Source organism: Rhineura floridana, chromosome 6 (genome assembly GCF_030035675.1).
Source record: "Rhineura floridana isolate rRhiFlo1 chromosome 6, rRhiFlo1.hap2, whole genome shotgun sequence".
Taxonomy (NCBI): Eukaryota; Metazoa; Chordata; class Lepidosauria; order Squamata; family Rhineuridae; genus Rhineura; species Rhineura floridana.
This window is the reverse complement of record NC_084485.1, coordinates 155,981,793-156,001,070: the sequence shown is the minus strand read 5'-3', so window position 1 is coordinate 156,001,070 and position 19,278 is coordinate 155,981,793.

The window sequence follows — 19,278 nt, the reverse complement described above, 5'->3', positions numbered from 1 at the left end:
AACAGTAGGGAATGGTCTAAGCCCTCCCTGATCTGGATGACTTAAAGCAGACTGAGATTATTTCAGCATGTATGCTGCTAAGTGATATTAGCCAGAGCACCACCATAGTATTGTTACGGCAAGATTCTTGAGGCTGGTTCACATACAAAATGCTCTTTACTTGATTTCTCACTACCTGGTATTACAATGTGCGAACTATGAAAGGAAATGGACTGCCTTCAAGTCAATTCCGACTTATGGCGACCCTCTATGAAGAGGGTTTTCATGGTAAGCGGTATTCAGAGGGGGTTTACCATTGCCTGCCTCTGAGGCTGAGAGGCAGTGACTGGCCCAAGGCCACCCAGTGAGCTTCATGGCTGTGTGGGGATTTGAACCCTGGTCTCCCAGGTCGTAGTCCAACAGTTAGGACCAGCCCAAGACATTTTGCTGCCTGTGGTGAAGGACAAGATGGCTCCTCCACCATTCCATGTATAGAAGCCGACTGGACTGGCAGATTAATCTTATTTCAATACTGGCCATGGGAAAGTGTTCTCCACCACACCTGAGGGCAGCAGGCTAGTTATGGGGGTGTAGGAGTGTAGGATGTATGGCACACGCAACCCTGTTCTCCAACCAAAGAGTACAGCTAAAGGGTGCTGCTGCTGCTAACCCCCCGACATCTGCTGCCTAAGGTTGTTACTTCACTTTGCCTAATGGTAGGGCCAGCACTGGAGAGGGCAGGATGGGCTCTCAAGCTATAAATTAGAGCAATACCTTCTGAAGCAGGATTGTACATTGCATGGGGAACCTACACAAACAAAAAAGGCTCCTTAATTTATTTATTATTATTTATTTAATTTGTATCCCGCCCTTCCTCCCAGCAGGAGCCCAGGGTGGCAAACAAAGCACTAAAACACTTTAAAACATCATAAGAACAGATCTTAAAATACCATTAAAGCAAAACAGCATTAAAAACATTTTTAAAAAAACCTTAAAAAGGGTTAAAAACATTATTAAAAAACATATTAAACAATTCTGACACAGATGCAGACTGGGATAGGTCTCAACTTAGAAGGCTTGTTGAAAGGTGAAAGTCAAAAGGAGCCGAAAAGATAGCAGAGATGGCGCCTGCCTAATATTTAAAGGGAGGGAATTCCACAGGGTAGGTGCCGCCACACTAAAGGTCCATTTCCTATATTGTGCAGAACGGACCTCCTGATAAGATGGTATCTGGAGGAGCGCAGTGATCGACTGGGCATATAAGGGGTAATATAATGCAGACATTATCCCTCCAGCTCGTGGAAGATGATGGGGAGAGGAGGTGGATCACTGTGTGAGGGAGTTAGACTGTCTGAGTAGGGCCTCTGTTGAAAAGCATTGTGTTTGAGGCAATATGAAAGTTGTATCTGTGGTCTGTGATGGATCTGTGGTCTGTGATGGTGGTTTGGCATAAGCAAACAACTGCCTATTGTTGCAGTCATCAAGTGCTGAATATCCATGTGCAAATCAGCCCTTGCCAGCCTTTGAATGGGTCTGTAAACTCCCCTTTTCTAACATGTATGATTCCTTTGGACAAAGATTCCCGGGCTGAGCCCTACCCCAGGATGCTGTTTAGTCAGTCCAAGTCAGACAACCACTTTGCAAGCTCACTTTGTGGTTGCTTAGCAATTGTAGAATAATGATGGGTGAGAAATTTGATTCGGTTCGCATTTCAAGCAGAATCTATCAAATTTGCACTTTCATAAACAATATGAGAACCAAAACACAGCCATCTTTCACAATTTGAGAGAACCTAAATTGACAGATCTGTCCATTCCCACTAGGGCTGCCAGGCTCAGGTCCTGAGACGGATCCTGTATCTTTAGGAGAAGAGAAAGTCAGCCAAGTGCAGGTGTTCTTGCAACCCTGTAATGGGAAAAACCACAAGGTGGAATTCTCCCTTCCCCCTGCACAACTTTTAAAGATGCAGAAGGCCTCTTGGTTGCCAGGCCCGACCTTCAAGAGGTCTTCTGTCTCTTTAAAAAGCCTTGAACCTAGCAACCCTAATCCCCACTGTAGGATTAGGTTGCTAACTGTCCTGAGGCTCAGAGTGAGAGCTAAAGGGTGATGCCTGGCAGATCATATAGGCCTGTTTTCTGGACCAAAGAGCATTGTGTTTAGATTTTTTGAGGGGAGCCTTATTACACGATGAGAGTCATTTTGAAACTTCTGAGCTATCAGCCCTAGAAGGAGAAGGGTAGCAGACTCTCCTCTTTTTCTTTCTTTGGTCATCTTGGGTACTTGTACCTCCAGCTAGTCCCTTTGACTGTGAACCTGAGGTAACTCCCTCCTTCCCCCGACAGAGATTCGGGGAAGTGGTGGGGGTGGGAAATAAGAAAGAAGTTGCCTGTGTGAGGCAAGCCCAACTATGGAGCAGCTTCAAAGCCCAGCTCTCCCAGTGAAATGAAGATGGAGTGAAACTCCTTCCATCTGAAGGAAGGAGATTGTGCAGAATTTTCATTTGCTAACCAAAATGAGTAAAACATCTCCAAAAACTCTCCAAAAGGTCAAAAGAAGACAAACATTTATTGAGGGACTGTCTATTCCTGGTAAATAGGGGCAGCTGAAGCCAATGGAAATGGCACCCGCACAGATTTCCCCCAATAAATTCTGCCTTACAGATGCTTTGTATCTTCCACCTCCAAACTCTCTCTCTTTTCAGTGTTCAGACTGTCAGGAAACGGTTAACATGATAGAGGACAGCTGCCCTGGCCTGGACCTAACACACACAGTCACATACACAGACACACAAACAGAAAGAGAGAGTGGGGGCTTATCCACACTAGAGCCTAACTTCGTACTAAAGACGCTGCTTTTACCATCATAATATATTTTCAAGGTCCTCACTTCTTGCTCAATGGTAGCTTCCAATCCGCTGTTTTCCATTTACACAAGTAGGCGTTCCTCTGGGAAGGATTAGTGTTGCCATTTCCTTGTGGCCCTGCCTCCAATTTTACATGTTTACTCCCTCCGGAGTATCAATATTTTATGGAAGGCAACAACTATTGGGCTTCAGGACTGAAGGCGGGAGAGCACCTTGGCATGCAATTGACAAGAAACAATGAAACTTTCTAGACCCCCCCTCCCCTTCTCCATTGACCAAGCCTGAGTGAAAGGCAGATGGGGGGGGAATGCGTGAAAGGCAAAGTAGGCAGTGACTGCAGCAGCTTTTGTGGGCGGCAGGTGCAATGAAAGCATCCCAGGGAAAAGGCTGGGGGAGAAAGGGGGATTCTGCACCTGGGAACGTGGGGACACACACCTCCCAGCAGGATGATATACAATGACAATTCTGATTAGATACTGTGGAAATGGAGCCCATCTCTGGTTACAAGGAGTGAAGGAAGGAAGTTTACTGGGGGAAAGGGGGGGGAAGAAAGAAGGGCTGCAGCAAACTACTGTGGGGAGGACAGAGCAGTCAGTTGGAAGTGGCTGGATAAGCCACCGGAAACAAAATGGAAACCACGAGAGAGTTAGTAGGTGGAGAAAGGGGAACCACTGAAGTAAGGATTCACCCACTCACCCATCAAAGCAAAGCGCCTACAAGGAGGAGCGCAGAGCAGCTGAGACAGTGTTTCCTTCCCTTTTTGCATTATCAGTGGATTGTATTAATATGGATGTAAAGGGGAAAACTGTGTGATAGCTTCTGCTTGCCTGCGACGTAGCACCAGATATGCAGTAAATCACTGTGTGGAAAAGCCCAGAGAGAGAGAGAGAGAGAGAGAGAGAGAGAGAGAGAGAGAGAGAGAGAGAGAGATTCTTCTGCTTGTACAAATATCAAAACTGGAAGCCCAGTTCTCATTTGTAAAAGTCAGCAGCTCACAAGACAGCATGAAAAAAAATGTTGCTGAGCCACATGCTGCCGTCCCTGCTCTTTGTTGCTCGAAGGCAACTTCTTCATGCTCCACACAGCAAGGAGAAGGAACTTCATCAAGTCTCCCATCCATGAACTGTCCATTTGACTTTTCCCCACTGTGCCTCCTGATGACCTTTGAATGCAACTGGGAGACTGTTCCTTTTGCAGTTTCCAGGACTTGCCATTTCTTATACAAGTGCTTTGGACTCAGAGGTGCCATGTCATGCTCATTGCCCTTTAAAATGAGGTGCTAAATTTGGAGAAGAGGCAGCTTCAGCTTCTTGTGTCTATTCTCCCCCACCTCCACCCCAAGTCCTTCCATCTGCCCACTCCCTACTCTTCCTATATAGCACCCTCAAAATCCTATTTGCAAGGGAAGGAGCGGACAGAAGGAGAGAGTGAAAAACGGGAGTGGAAACTCGCTGCTTCCTTGCCTCCCATTTCAAGTGCTACATTTAAAAGGTAGCCGGGGAATATCTAGCTTGCAATCCGGTAGTCATATTTGAACACAAACATGTACACTGCAGATATAGTGGCTCAGAGACTAAGGACGTAATCCAATACACATTTATCTGGGAGTAAATCCCACTGCACCCAGTGGAGCTTATTTCTGAGTAGACATGTATTGGATTGCAGCAAGATGCCCACAGTTTGAATTTTGCCTCTAGCATGAACTCACTTGGTGACTTGAGTCAAGTCATGATCTCCTAGCCATGGCTGTTTATCTGAAGTATAGGAGAAAATAATACTAATCTACCATAGTCAAGAAATCAGAAAAAGGCTAGGACTGGGGAGGGCAGCTGTGAGAGAACTAGAAAAGGTCCTCAATTGCAAAGATGTATCACTGAACACTAAAGTCAGGATCATTCAGACCGTGGCATTCCCGATTTCTGTGTGGATGTGAAAGTTGGACAGTGAAAAAAGTGGATAAGAGAAAAATCCACTCATTTGAAATGTGGTGCTAGAGGAGAGCTTTGCACATACCATGGACTGCGAAAAAGACAAATAATTGGCTGTTAGAACAAATTAAACCAGAACTGTCACTAGAGGCTAAAATGATGAAACTGAGGTGATCATACTTTGGACACATCATGAGAAGACGTGATTCATTAGAAAAGATAATAATGCTTGGAAAAACAGAAGGGAGTAGAAAAAGAGGAAGGCCAAACAAGAGGTGGATTGATTCCATAAAGGAAGCCACAGACCTGAACTTACAAGATCTGAGCAGGGTGGTTCATGACAGATGCTCTTGGAGGTCGCTGATTCATAGGGTCGCTATAAGTCGCAGTCGACTTGGAGGCACATAACTACTACAACAACACCCTACACTTCCCAAACAGCCCCATGACTCTAAAAAAAAGTTTTTGAATAAAATTTTATTTGCTTTTGTGAAACATACAAATCCAAAAAAAAACAAAATAGCATCGTATTGATTTTATCTATGTTTTACAGTAAAGCATTCATTCTTTACTTATGACCAGAATTCTCCTTTCTTTGTTTACAGTGTCATACAGTCATTCCACAGGAGTCCATGTGTGGGCCAGTGGTTGCCAATTATTACAGACTTAATAAAGAAATACCACATTGCTTGAAACTTGACTTTTGTCTTTTTAAAATGGTTCCTGTCGTTTTCCTTTTGTGTCAGTTTTTCCATCAATGCAATTCTGCACATTCACTGGTACTATTCATATAACAAGTAGTCTCCTAAATCTTTTCATGTTCTAGCTATTGTCAAGCATGCTACTGACAGTAGACATTTTAATAAGTGCTTATTTCTAATGTTTTGACTTTCCTCATCAAATAGTGATAACAACATCCTGGGATCTAAGTACCATGGCCTGTGATAAGTCCCATTTTGTAAAGTACTTTCCCCCAAAAGTTCCTGTATGAAAATAGGTACTGGACTCTCATCACTCTAAAACTATTATATCTCTTATCACCATTAATAGGATAATGTCATTATTAAGCTTATGCCCGGCTGGGAGACCTCGAGGAACCATTTGGTGTTCTTCCCTTTCCTTTGGCTATAATCCACCACATGAATCTACTTCATAAAAGCAAACAAAAGTGATTTCTTTCAGTTCGCTTTACAATGATGTCCATGAAATCCTAAGGCTTAAAAAAAAGTCCTTAATGCCTCTCTTGGACACTAAACCTTCTCTTCTTGACATCTTAAGTGATGTATTATAATTCTCCCCTCATCCTTCCTTCTGCTTTTTATATTTCAGCTGATGTTCAGACACTTTTTTTTTTAGCCATGGTGGATTCCAACAATGTGTTCTCCAGGAGAAGATGCGTTTAGCACAGAATAAAATTTTGCTGATCCTAAAGAATTTTAGGGATCAAACCAGGCTTTTAGGAATTGAACCAGGGTCCTTCTTACAATTTAGTTTTAGGTATTGCTCCTCCCCACCCCATCCCAATGCACAAGCTAGTTTACAATCTTATTCCCATTCATTTGCATATTAGGTTGCCAGAACAGTGCTAGAACTGGAGATAGTGTGAATGCTACAAGACACTGAGAGGGGATACACCTATTTTACCTCTTGCCTGGTTCTTTTATTGATCCTCTCACCCACCCTCTTTCTTCACCTACAAAACTATCTTACTTGTCAGTGGAGGCAGGAGAGGAGCAAGGGTGAAGGGACCAGACAAGTGTAGGGTTGCCAGGTCCCTGGTTTTCGCCTGGAGAATTCAGTTACTGGGGGTCCTCTCTGGGTCTCCAGGTGAATCACCTTAATCTCTGGACTCTTAGCTTCCATTTAAAAAAAAAGTTTCTAGATGGTCTGGTTCAAAAGATATAAACAGTCCCACAGTCCAGGTCGATGGTACCAAGTGGCCTGACTTGGTATAAAAGAGGAAAGAGACCCAAGGGTCATAGTGACTCCAAAATGTATTTATGTATTTTATTTACAACATTTTATTTACATTTATATACCACTTTATAGAAAAAAACTCAAAGCGGTTTATAGGAGTTAAAACAATAAAATTATTGGCAAAAACAGTTAAAGACAGGCATTTGAAAACATTCAAAATAATAAAACCAACAATGAGTTAAAAACAGATTAAAAATAGCTTCTACATGCCTGGGTAGGCTTGCCTAAACAAAACCGGTTTTAGCAGGTGCCAAAATGAGTACAATGAAGGCGTCTTTCTCATGTAAATAGGCAGGGAGTTCCAAAGCGTAGGTACTACCACACTTAAGGATTGATTTCTTACAAGAGCAGAACAAGTACTATATGGCACCCATAGCATGGAAAGCACACCTTGAACTTGGCCTGGTAACAAATTGGCAACCAGTGCAGATTTCAGAGCAGAGGTATTATGTGCTGATAGGGTCTCACACATGTCAGCAATCACACCACAGCATTAACTGCAGCCCCCAGGTCAAGTTGTGCTGCATGGGGATTTCTGTGATCTTGGCTGACTGGCTGTCAGGATTTTTTTATTTTGATTTTGGGTTAGGAATCCTGACTGGTTGTGGGATGCTGAGTTTTCTGCCTTACTCATAGGAATCTTCTTGTGGTTGGTATGGTATTGCATTTAGGAAATCATCACTGTCTTTTGTTTTTCTTTTTCTATTTGCATTTCATTTACATCTGACCTTACTCCCTTATATCCATAGAAGCAACAACTTTGGTTACATGTGGCCAGCTGAATCCCCTTAAACCTGATGATGCACCTTATTATTTGTATGATGGTTTGTTTCTTGCCCAATAGCGGTAAAAGTAATTCACATACTGGGAGGTGTCAATTGCTGTTGTTCCCAATCTACTGCCTGTGAAGATAGGCCAAACCATGTGTCGTTTCTCTGTGTCAATTATTACTCACTGGAATTGAGTTGCCTGTCAAATGTTTATAGCAGCCCACAGTATAGGCAGGAAAGAGTAGAGAATCTTCTTAACTCTTATTCATTTCTCAAATATCTTTTTGCAATATCACATACTTGGCATAATTCCTACCGACAAATTCCAATCAGGGGGGCAGGACTACACATTACAAGGCAAAAAAAAGGGGGGGAGGAATTCCATTCTGATGTTTGGTTCATAATATTGATGTGGGGAGCAAGAGGCATCTGTAGAGGGAATCTGGTGGCCATGAATAACCCCACAAGGACAGTCCCCCATCTATAGGGCCAGGTATTTTTTCCAGTTTATCCCTCAGCCAACTCCACAACAAGAAACAGGGCTGGCGTCACAGTAAGCAAGGTAAGCGTGGCAGGAGGGTGCAATGCTTGAGGGGCACCAGAGGCGCCCCTAAGCCTAGAATTTTTTTAAAAACGCCTGGAAAAACGCTCTTCTCACGCGCCCTCCCCCACTTCTGCCTCTCCGCTCGCAGTCGCTCCAGCGCCGCCAGCTCCCTCCGGCAGCTCCTAACATCAGCTTCGCCTCCTGCGGGGTCTGCCGAAGCAGATGGGGAGCGGAACGCCAGAGGCGCCTCATCCCAGCCCTAGCAGCGCATCCCCTCGGCGGCCGTCTGCAGCCTTGGGGCGTGCGGGTCTCTCTGTGTCTCTCACTCGGCAGAGGCTGCTTGCCGGCTGGTTTGCGCTTTGCGCGTAGTCAGGAACGGAGGCGACATCAGGAGAGAAGGGATGGGGAAGGTTATGGGGGGGAGGGAAGAGACCTGTACCTTGGGGAGATCGGGGGCGGGGTATTGAGTTGGAAAAGGTTCAGATAAGGGCAACCAAAAAGATCAAGGGGATGGAGGGACTCCCCCATGAGGAAAGGTTGCAGCATTGGGGCCTGTTAAGTTCAAAGAAAAGGTCAGTAAGAGGTGACATGATAGACGCGTATAAAATTATGCATGGCATAGAGAAGGGGAAGTTTTTCTGCCTCTCTCATAAAACTAGAACTTGTGGACATCCAAAGAAGCTGAATGTTGGAAGATTCAGGACCAGTAGTGTAGTGGCATATTCAGAGGTGTGGGGTCTCTTCATGTTAGTCACAACCACACTCCTCCCCCCCCCTTTTTTTGCTGCTGGGTTGAGAATGACATCCTTGTTAACACCTTCTCCCACAACAACAGAAGTCCCTAAGAGCCAATAAGCAAGAAAGAGTGTTAGCTACTGAGAAGAGTGTTCTCAGTGGCTGACTTACCTCCTTTCACTCTGATTGGCTCCAATCAGCAGTAAAGGGCAAGGAAGCATGTTAGAAGACTCTTCTTGCTGGCTAACACATTCCCCTTTCACGTTGATTGGCTCGTAGGATGCTGGAGACACAGGGACCCTGCTGGGAGCCTACTCCCCAAAAGTAAGGGGTCTAAGACTCCCTGAGACCCTGGGCAACTACACTTCTGTTTAGGACAGAAAAAAGAAAGTATTTCTACACACAGAGCATAGTTAAACTATGGCATTTGCTCCCACAGGAGGCAGTGATGGCCACCAACTTGGATGGCTTTAAAAGAGGATTAGACAAATACATGGAGGATAAGGCTACTTATGACTACTAGCCATGGTGGCTATGTTCTGCCTCCATGGCCAGAGGCAGTATGCTTCTGAATACTACAAGCAGCATAAGGCGGATGGTGGTGGTAGACAAGTACCTGTAGTTTATTTGCCTCCCCGCCCCCATTAATAAGTTTAACAGAAAACCTGTCAACATAACCATCATCCAAGTCTATGCTCCAACAGCATAACACAGAAGAAGAGGAACTGGAGAGATTTTACGCAGAAGTACAGGAAGAAATTGATCACACACCAAAACAAGATGTGCTGATAATCATGGGGGACTGGAAAGGAAAGGTAGGCAAGAACTAGAAATTGTGGGGAAATGGGGCTTAGGAGATAGAAATGAGGCAGGAGATACACTTATTGCGTTCTGTGAAGGCAATAATTTGTTTCTTGCAAACACCTTTTTGATCAACCAAAAAGACGACCGTACATGTGGACAACACCAAATGGTCAATATGGGCATCAAATTGATTATATAATTGGGAGCAGAAGATGGAGAACTTCCATACTTTCTGCAAAAACAAGACCAGGAGCAGACTGCAGTACAGATCATGAACTGGTCGTATCAAACATCAGAGTAAAGCTAAAGAAGAACAAAGCAATCATAATGCCAAAATACAATTTAAATAACATCCCAGAAGAATATAACAATCAAATAAAGAACAGTTTTGAGGCTTTAAACTTAGTTGACAGAGAACCAGAAAAACTATGTGGTGAAGTCAGAGACATTATCAGGGAAGAATGCAAAAAGACAACACCTCTAGTTAAAAAGAAAGACCTCAGTGGATGACTGAAGAAACTCTTAAAATGGTTAAAGAGAGAAGGAAAGCAAAAGCAAAAGGAGATAGAAACATGGTTAGAACCCTAAATGCAACAATACAGCGACTAGTACATAGGGACAAAGAGAACTATTACAATAGTTATTGTACAGAAATAGAAGAGGACAACAAAAAGGGTAGAACAAGAGCCCTATTTCAAAAGGTTAGAGAAATTTAAACCAAGAGTAGGAATGTTGAATAATCAGCAGGGGAACACACTGACTGACCGAGATGAAATAAAAGGAAGATGGAAGCAATACACTGAAGAACTCTATAAAAGAGATGCTCAGATGACAGATTCATTCACTGATGGACCATATGATGAAGAACCAGAAATTTTAGAATGTGAGTTGAAAGCTGATCTTAAAATACTTGGAAGAAACAAATCACCAGGAATAGATGGCATATCAATAGAGTTGCTACAAGTTACTGAGACTGAATCTGTCCAAATTTTGACAAAAAATTGTCAACAAATATAGAAAACTAAACAATGGCCCACAGACTCAATATACATCCCAGTTCCAAAAAAAGGGGATCCCAGGGAATGCAGTAATTATCGAACTATTGCCTTAATATCCCATGCAAGTAAAGTAATGCTCAAGATTCTACAGTAAAGGCTCTTATCATATATGGAGCAAGAAATGCCAGATGTCCAAGCTGGATTCAGAATGGGAAGAGGTACCAGAGATCACATTGCAAACATACATTGGAAAATGGAATGGACCAAAGAATTTCAGAAGAAAGTCACCCTGTGCCTTATAGATTACAGCAAAGCCTTTGACTGTATAGATCACAAAAAAACTTGCTTTAAAAGAAACAGGGGTGCCACAGCATCTGTTTGTCCTGATGCGCAACCTATACTCTGGACAAGAGGCTACTGTAAGGACAAAATATGGAGAAACCGATTGGTTCTCAATAGCAAAGGGTGTGAAAATGATGTGTGTTCCCAATTAAAAATTAGTGAACTAATTCATAAGTTCGCCAATGAATGAAAATGCATAAGTTCGCAAACATGAATGCATGTACGGCTAAATTCATGTAACTATGTATCTTTTTGCTAAATAAAGGCAATACAAAAAGGTTGTTTTCTTTTTACTTTATTTTACTATTCACACAAAACATTTTCCTACTCCATAATGATTTTCTTATTTGTCCTTATTTGCCTTGTTACATTTTTATAACATTTGAATTGAAAAATGAACAAAAAAAATTATAAAAGCTAAGGGCGCCGATTTATAATTTGCAGGGGGCGCCGAACACACCAGCACCGGACCTGACAGGAAATAAGTCATGTTTAGGGGCGGGGGGAGATCTGAGGGAAGAATTATGTGGAGAAACATGCAGCTGGGGATGTATAGCAGAGGGGGAATAAAATGAGCGACCAAGGCAGTGCTCAGGTAATGGAGTTCTCTTAAGGCTGTTTTCTCTCTTCCCCACCATGCAGGCTCTTAATTCCCAGGGGCTGCTAATTTATTCCCATATGCCAGATAACTGAAAATAAGAAGCTGACAAGAAGAAAATGGAAACAGATTATGCTAAATCTTGTATGTGCACTGCTTCATATAACATCTAACATTCTGATATGTTATATAGCTCTATTCATCTGTAGTCTCAGACGGGCTTGGAAAGAAGTGCCCGATATCTTAACCTCTATTTTGGTCTATAATTGAAAACGTCAAAAGGGAAGCCATTTTTTGAGTAAAGTCACCCTCCACGTCATTGAGGCTGTCAGGAAGGTACACAGCACAATTGTTGAATCCACCCCCGGGAGGGGACTCTTGTCTTTTCTGTACTGCCACCAAAAGCTTTTAAAAGACATGTTTTCTGTGACAGGTACAAAAAGTTCCAAAGAGATAATATAGAAGGAATCTCTAAGGAGTGGTATCGTCAGACTCACAGATGTGCAGACTGAGGGGAAACTAACAGGAAACAACTATTTAAATACTGGCAGGACCCAGGGTTCATTGCTGGGTGGGTGGCTTGTGTTTTCTGTAGTTTAAACACCACTATTCTTTTAATACATTGAGTGCTCTAGGCATCTTGACCAGAGCAGAACACATAGGGTTGCCATATTGCCCAGTTACCTGGGTTTTACCCGGATTATAGCTACCTGGTGCCCACTTAACCCATTAGGTGGCCTGGATTTTCTGGGTGGGCGCTGAGCCGCAGAGAGGGAGCTACTGTGCCTTTACATCTATATCAACCTAATTCGCTGATAATGCGAAAAGTGCATCGGAGTTCTGTTTGCCTCTAATCAGTTTCCTGTCAATTATACCCTCAGGCTCTCCAGCTGAAGCGGGAGAGGCATGCAATTGACAAGAAACAATGAAACTGACCAAAGAAACCCTATCCCCTTCTCCCTTAGCTTTAGTTATACTCAAGAGGGAGTAAACACCCTGCCCAGTGTGTGCATGTGTGCATTGAGCTCAGTGACTTGGAAGACCGCAGCCCCCAACCAAGCAACCAGGGATGAAGAGTGACCTCCAGAGCAAAGCAGCAGCAACCTTTGCATAAAGTGTCTGCAGCTTCCACCGACTTTCCTCCTCCTCTGGCCTGCCGAGCAAGTTGGAGGTATGGTTTCCCTTCTTCTCCTCTTCCCCCCCTCTGCCTGATTCGAGCTCCTCGCTCTTCCTAGGAGGCTACTGGCGGTAATAAAATCTGTTTTTGTGTCCTGGGTGAAGGCAGCCTTTGGAAGCACGGGGGGGGAGGGCAATTGGCCAGCTCAGACCTGTAAACATATCATCTGTTGTCTGCAGGTCTTGCTTTCTTTGAAATCATGTAGGTGTCTGTGTTTTCAAAGTTGAGAGCCAGTGTGGCATAGTGGGTAGAGAGTTGGACAAAGACTAGGGCTTGAATCCCTACTCAGCCATGATGCTTGCTGGATAACCTGGCCCAGTGGCTGCCCTTCTGCCTAACCTGTCACAGGGTTGTTGTGGCAATTAAATGAGAAGGGCTAGAACTGTGTACTCCGCTTTGAGCTCCTTGAAAAGGTGGTATTTAAATGCTAATGCTAATGCACAAAACAGTCAGAGAGAATTGAGAGTTCAACGCGTAAAAAAGAGGAAACAAACAGACCCTTTTGGACTTTTTTCTGTCGTTCTCATAATTTGTTGAAATTAATTAAAAATCAGCCATGTTCACAGAGTACCTGTCATCCTATTACAGTAGGGCCCCGCTTTCCGGTGCTTTGCTTCACGGTGCTTCGCTAATGCAGCGGTTTTGAATTGTATCCATGTTCCATATGTTTGGAGCGTGTTCCGCTTTTGCTGCGATTTTGTGGTATGACGCGAAGAGCTTGGAAAAGAGAGACACTGAGTGCACAAATTGATGGCGCCCAATGCCCTGAGCATGTCATCAGAGCTTGGAAACATTCCTTTTTTAAACTACAGTTGGGCTGATGGGAGTTGTAGTTGAAACAAGGAACGTTTCCAAGCTCCGACGATGCACTGAGCAGCTGAGACTGAAAAGGGTGTACGGTCTGGTGCCATTTTATTATTGAGGGAGGCAGTGGAGGGCGAGCGAGAGGGCGAGCGAGCGAACAGGCAGAGGGAAGAGCGAGCGGGCAAGGGGGGATGAGCGAGGGAGGCGGCAGAGAGCGAGTGAGTGAACAGGCATGGGGAGGGTGAGTGGGCAAGAGGGGGATGAGCAAGGGAGGCAGCAGAGAGCGAGCAAGCATGAGAGCAAACAGGCAGAGAGAAGGACAAGCGGGCAAGGGGGGATGAGCGAGGGAGGCGGCGGAAGGTGAGCAAGGAGGTGTGGGTGGGCGGGCAGCTCCCTCCCTGTGATCGGCAGCAGGGAGCCTGCCACGGAAGGGGAGCACTACTCCCCCACCATAATGAGGGCAGGTGAGCGAGCGAGGGAGCAAGTGGGGGGGGAGAGGGCGATGCAAGGAAAAGCAGAACATCAATCAGCTGTTGCAGGGGGAACTTCAGGGGCCAAGCACTGTCAGCTGGAGCTCCCCGCAGTACAGCTGATCGATGTTCTGCTTTTTGGAGGTTTTCGCTTTACGGCGGGGGTCTGGTCCCTAACCTGCCATATAAGTGGGGCCCTACTGTACTGATCTTGCTCCATATTCTGAGCTTCATCTTCTGCACTTTAAAAGTTAAAAAAATGCCTAGCTGTTTTTTTAATTAATTTAGGAATTTAACATTAAACTCAATGATAAGCCCTGGCATGCTCAGTAAGAACCAACTGTCAGTGTTCTAAAAGCCAGACTCACAGCTGCTTGGCTTGGCTAATTAGGGGGCCACACCCACACCAGGCCTTTATTTCACTTGAGACAGTCAAAGAATCCTGGGAAGTGTAGGTTGTGAAGGGGGCTGGCAGTTATTAGGAAAGTCTTAATCCCCAACAGAGCTCCAGTGGCCAGAGTGGTTTAACAGTCAGCCCCTCTGATTGAAGGTCTGTGAGGGGAACAAGGCGTCTCCTAGCAACTCTCAGCACCCTTCACTAACTACACTTCCCAGGATTCTTTGGAACAAGCCATGACAATCTAAAGTGAAATAAAGGTCTGATGTGGATGTGGCCAGTGACAGCATTGATATAAATTTGAATGGGAGACTACATATGCCTGCTGTAGAATAAAAAGGTAGGGGAAATGCTGAAAAACAATGATACTAGGGTTGCCAGGTCTCCGGTTTTCTGCCGGAGTCTCCGGCAAAAGTGGTCCGTCTCCGGCCTCCGGCCATATTTGGTGTGAAGAGACTGATCTCCGGCTTTTGGACCTCCCCCTCAGGCACGCATGTGTGATTGACACGCATGGCTGCTGGGTGGGAGGAGCGGCCGCGATGGGCGTTTCTGGCTGCGGTTTGCATCACGGCCGATAGAGCAGTTTGGAATCTCGTTTGGAAGCAGAAGGCTGCTGGGTGGCAGGAGCTGGAGCAGGTTGGACTGCGGCTGATTGCACAGAGAGAGAGAGAGAGAGAGGCCTGAGAGAGAGAGAGAGAGAGAGAGGCCTGAGAGAGAGAGAGAGAGAGAGAGAGAGAGAGGCCTGAGAGGCCTGAGAGAGAGAAAGAGGCCTGAGAGAGAGAGAGAGGCCTGAGAGGCCTGAGAGAGAGAGAGAGAGGCCTGAGAGAGAGAGAGGCCTGAGAGGCCTGAGAGAGAGAGAGGCCTGAGAGAAGAGAGAAGAGAGGCCTGAGAGGCCAGAGAAAGAGACCAGAGAGAGAGAGAGAGAGAGAAGCCTGAGAGAGAGAGAGAGAGAGAGAGCCTGAGAGAGAGAGAGAGAGAGAGAGAGAGAGAGAGAGAGAGAGAGGCCTGAGAGAGAGAGAGAGAGAGAGAGAGGCCTGAGAGATGGGGCTCAGCAGTCTCTGGCCATCACCACACCTTGGGGGAGGAAATTCCATCACACACACACACTCTCACACCCTGGCCCCCCCTCTTCCTTTTCTGATTGTGGAAAGCTGGTGGTTCCATGTCTGCCACTGCTCCTTGGATTGTTGAAAACCAAATGTTTAAATAAGCAAAATGTATAGCAGGATGAGGTTGCCATGTGATTTTTCCAGCTGGGTTTGTGTGTGTACGGAACTTCAGCAGGTGAACAGGCCCGTCCCCTCATCTCTGTGACAATGAAAGTTCTACGTCTTGAATTTCTGGCTGCCACCCAAAGAAAGCTGGCAGCCCCGGGAACAGGTGGGTGCAGAGTGGGTCTTAAAATAAAGAAAGAATCTTGCAGATGGAAGGCAGGGAAAACCAGGCCAGGTTCCCCAGGAACAATGTCTGTTTCCTAATCCCTGTCCCTGATAAATCACAGTTTCCATTTTAAGCATCACTTGTGTTGGAATTGTGGAAATGCAACTCGATTTGGGTGTTTCCACGTCTGGAGGGAGACTGAGAGGAGACCTCCAGGTTTCTAGGCTGTGCCTTTCCTTTGGTCATATGCTCATCTTCCTTCCTGAAAACTGATACCTCTTAGGAATGCTGACCACACCTTCCAACTCTCTCCTTCCTGCTTCTTCTCTGTCTCTTGAAGAGAAGAGATGTCTTTGCTTTGTCTCTCTCACCTGCAGCATGAGGGCAAAGGCCATGTCAGGTCCATGAACCTCCAATGCAGGTAGTTTACTAGAACTAGAATCCCTTTCCTATCTATTGTGTATTTCCTTCAATGAAGCAAGCTGTTCCTTATTTTACTAAGTCTGAATCCTCAGTTATTGCTGCAGCGTAAAAGTCTGCTACTTCACAGGGAAAGTCTCTCTCACTCTCTCTCTCTCTCTCTCTCTCTCACACACACACACACACACACACATACACACACACACATCAGCGCTGGGTCTGCTCTTGATCCCAAACCTAACTCTGCTAACAAGTTTCTAGTCCTTTTTCAGCATTGAGTTGCGTCCACTCAAGACTCTGGAAGTTAAACCTCTCAGTGTGCGTGCAAAGCCCCCCGCAGCAGAGTAGGAAGCCTCTTTTTGTCTGTCAAGAGCCATTGACCACCAGCAGCCAAATCAACCTGAGGCCCCAGCTGGCTTTGTCTGTGGGTCAGTGGCCTGAGGAGATGCCTTGGGTCAGCTGCCAGCTTGCCCAATGTGCACTTTCAAAATTCTCCTCAAGCAGAGACTGCCCAGTGCTGAACACCCTCCCGCCTGAGAAGAGCCTGTGGAGCAGGTGATATTGGGGGACCTGCAGGCCAGAGCCCGTCCCCCCCTTTTAACTCAAGGGAAGATGGCCGTAACTCAGTGGTAGAGAACATGAACAGTCGCTGCCAGTCGCTGTAGACAGTGCTGATGCTGAACCAGATGGACCAATGGCCTAACTCAGTATAAAGCAGCTCCCTGTTTAAATCACCCTTCATTCAGAACCATAAGGACTAGAATCTTACTTTATTTTTAGGGAAACTGTTGCGCATGCAGAAGGGCCCAGGTTCAGTCCTCAGCGGCATCTCCAGGTAGGGCTGAGAGACACCCCTGCCTGAAGCCCTGAGAGCCGCTGCCAGTGCAGACAGCACTGGGCTAGAGAGCACCCATGGGTCTGCATCCAACATTCCTGGGTAAATGAAGCGGATCCTCGCATCTGGTCCAATCCTGCCTCAGGCCAGGGCTCGGAGTCTTAGTTTGCCTTGGCCACCCTGCTTCATCCACCCGTGCTGGGAGCTGCACAGCAGGAGTTGGGCCCATCTGTTCTGGTACCTTTCAGTAGTTTTCAGGTTCCCTTAAGGACATAAGAACATCTAGTTCCTCACCTCAACCGTAATAGGAAGCCTGCAAGCAGGACCCTTCTGGGAGGAAGGGCGGGATATCAGTTTAATAGATAAATAAAATAAATAAGCGCAACTGGCCTTCAGAGGCATATTGCCTCCAAATGTTAATGCAGCTTCAAATAGCATTTGCCTTTTTTGCAGCCACATCACACTGTTGGCTCATATTCAGTTTGTGATCAACAACAATCCCAAGATCCTTCTTGCATGTAGTATTGCTGAGCCAGGTATCCCCCATCTTAATAACTGCATTTGGTTTCTTTTTCCTAGGTGTAGAACTTTACACTTATCCCTGTTAAATTTCATTCTACTGTTTTTAGCCCAATGCTCCAGCCTATTAAGATCCCTTTGAATTTTGTTTCTGTCTTCCAGGGAATTAGGTATTCCTCCCAATTTTGCATCATCTACAAGTTTGATAAGCATTCCCTGCCCCTCCTCATCCAAGTCATTAATAAAAATGTTGAAGAGCACTGGGTCCAAGACCAAGCCCTATAGTAGCCCGCTAGTTACCCCCCCCAGGTTGAGAAGAAACCATTGATTAGCACTCTGAATATGATTGTGTAGCCAACTGTGGATCCACCCAATCCATCCAGTCCACATTCAGCTAGCTTGCTAATCAGAATATCATGTGGCATTTTGTCAAAAGCTTTGCTAAAGTTGAAATATATTGTGTCCACAGCATTCCCACAGTCTATCAGGGAGGTTTGTTGTTGTTATGTGCCTTCAAGTCGATTATAACTTATAGCGACCCTATGAATCAGTGACCTCCAAGAGCATCTGTCATGAACCACCCTGTTCACATCTTGTAAGTTCAGGTGTGTGGCTTCCTGTATGGAATCAATCCATCTCTTGTTTGGCCTTCCTCTTTTTCTATTCCCTTCTGTTTTTCGCAGCATTATTGTCTTTTCTAGTGAATCATGTCTTCTCATGATGTGTCCAAAGTATGATAACCTCAGTTTCATCATTTTAGCTTCTAGTGATAGTTCTGGTTTAATTTGTTCTGACACCCAATTATTTGTCTGTTTTGCCTAGAATGCCCTCCCTTGTCCTTAACATGGCTGCAACCATATCTACTCAGAAGTAAGTCCTATTGAGTTCTATGGGGCTTAGTTCCTTAATAAGCATGCTTACAGTTGCTGCCTTCAGGGGCATCTATCTGTGCTTCCATCTAACGTCTCTGCAACACTAAGCTCCTTTCTTCCAATAATGGCCTGGCCTGAGGGCACGTAAACCCTTCTTGCCAGAAGCAAGTAAGCTAGATTAAATGTTCACTAAAGGCGTTGAACTGTGACCTGGCAGACCAGGGTTCGAATCCCCACACAGCCATGAAGCTCCCTGGGTGACCTTGGCCCAGTCACTGCCTCTCAGACTCAGAGGAAGGCAATAGTAAACCACCTCTGTCTGAGTACTGCTTACCATGAAGACCCTATCTGGGATCAACTTGAAGGCAGTCCATTTCCATTTTGCATCACCCTAAGCTTGTGAGAAAGAATGACCTTGTCACTTCAGATGGACCTAGGAACACCCTATTTTAGGTAAGATTTCTATTTTAATCTCCAGAGAATTTTTTTTGAATGGTATGCTCCAAGCAACTGTGGTTGATACAATGTATCATGTTTAATGATGTCACTAGGGCCCGCCCCCTGATGTCACTAGGGCCCGCCCCCTGACATCACTAGGGCCTGCCCCTGATGTCACTAGGGCCCGCCCCTGACGTCACTAGGGCCCGCCCCTGACGTCACTAGGGCCCGCCCCTGACGTCACTAGGGCCCGCCCCCATTTTCTCAGGTTTTTGGATGGTTCCGACCTGGCAACCCTAAATGATACTGTTCACAATGTTTTCTTTTTGAAAAGGAAAGGGGCTTCCCCTCTGCCCAGTGCCCACCCACCCAGTCTCCTCCCCTCTCTCCCTCTCTCCCTCCTCCCCCATGGTCAGTTTTACATATAC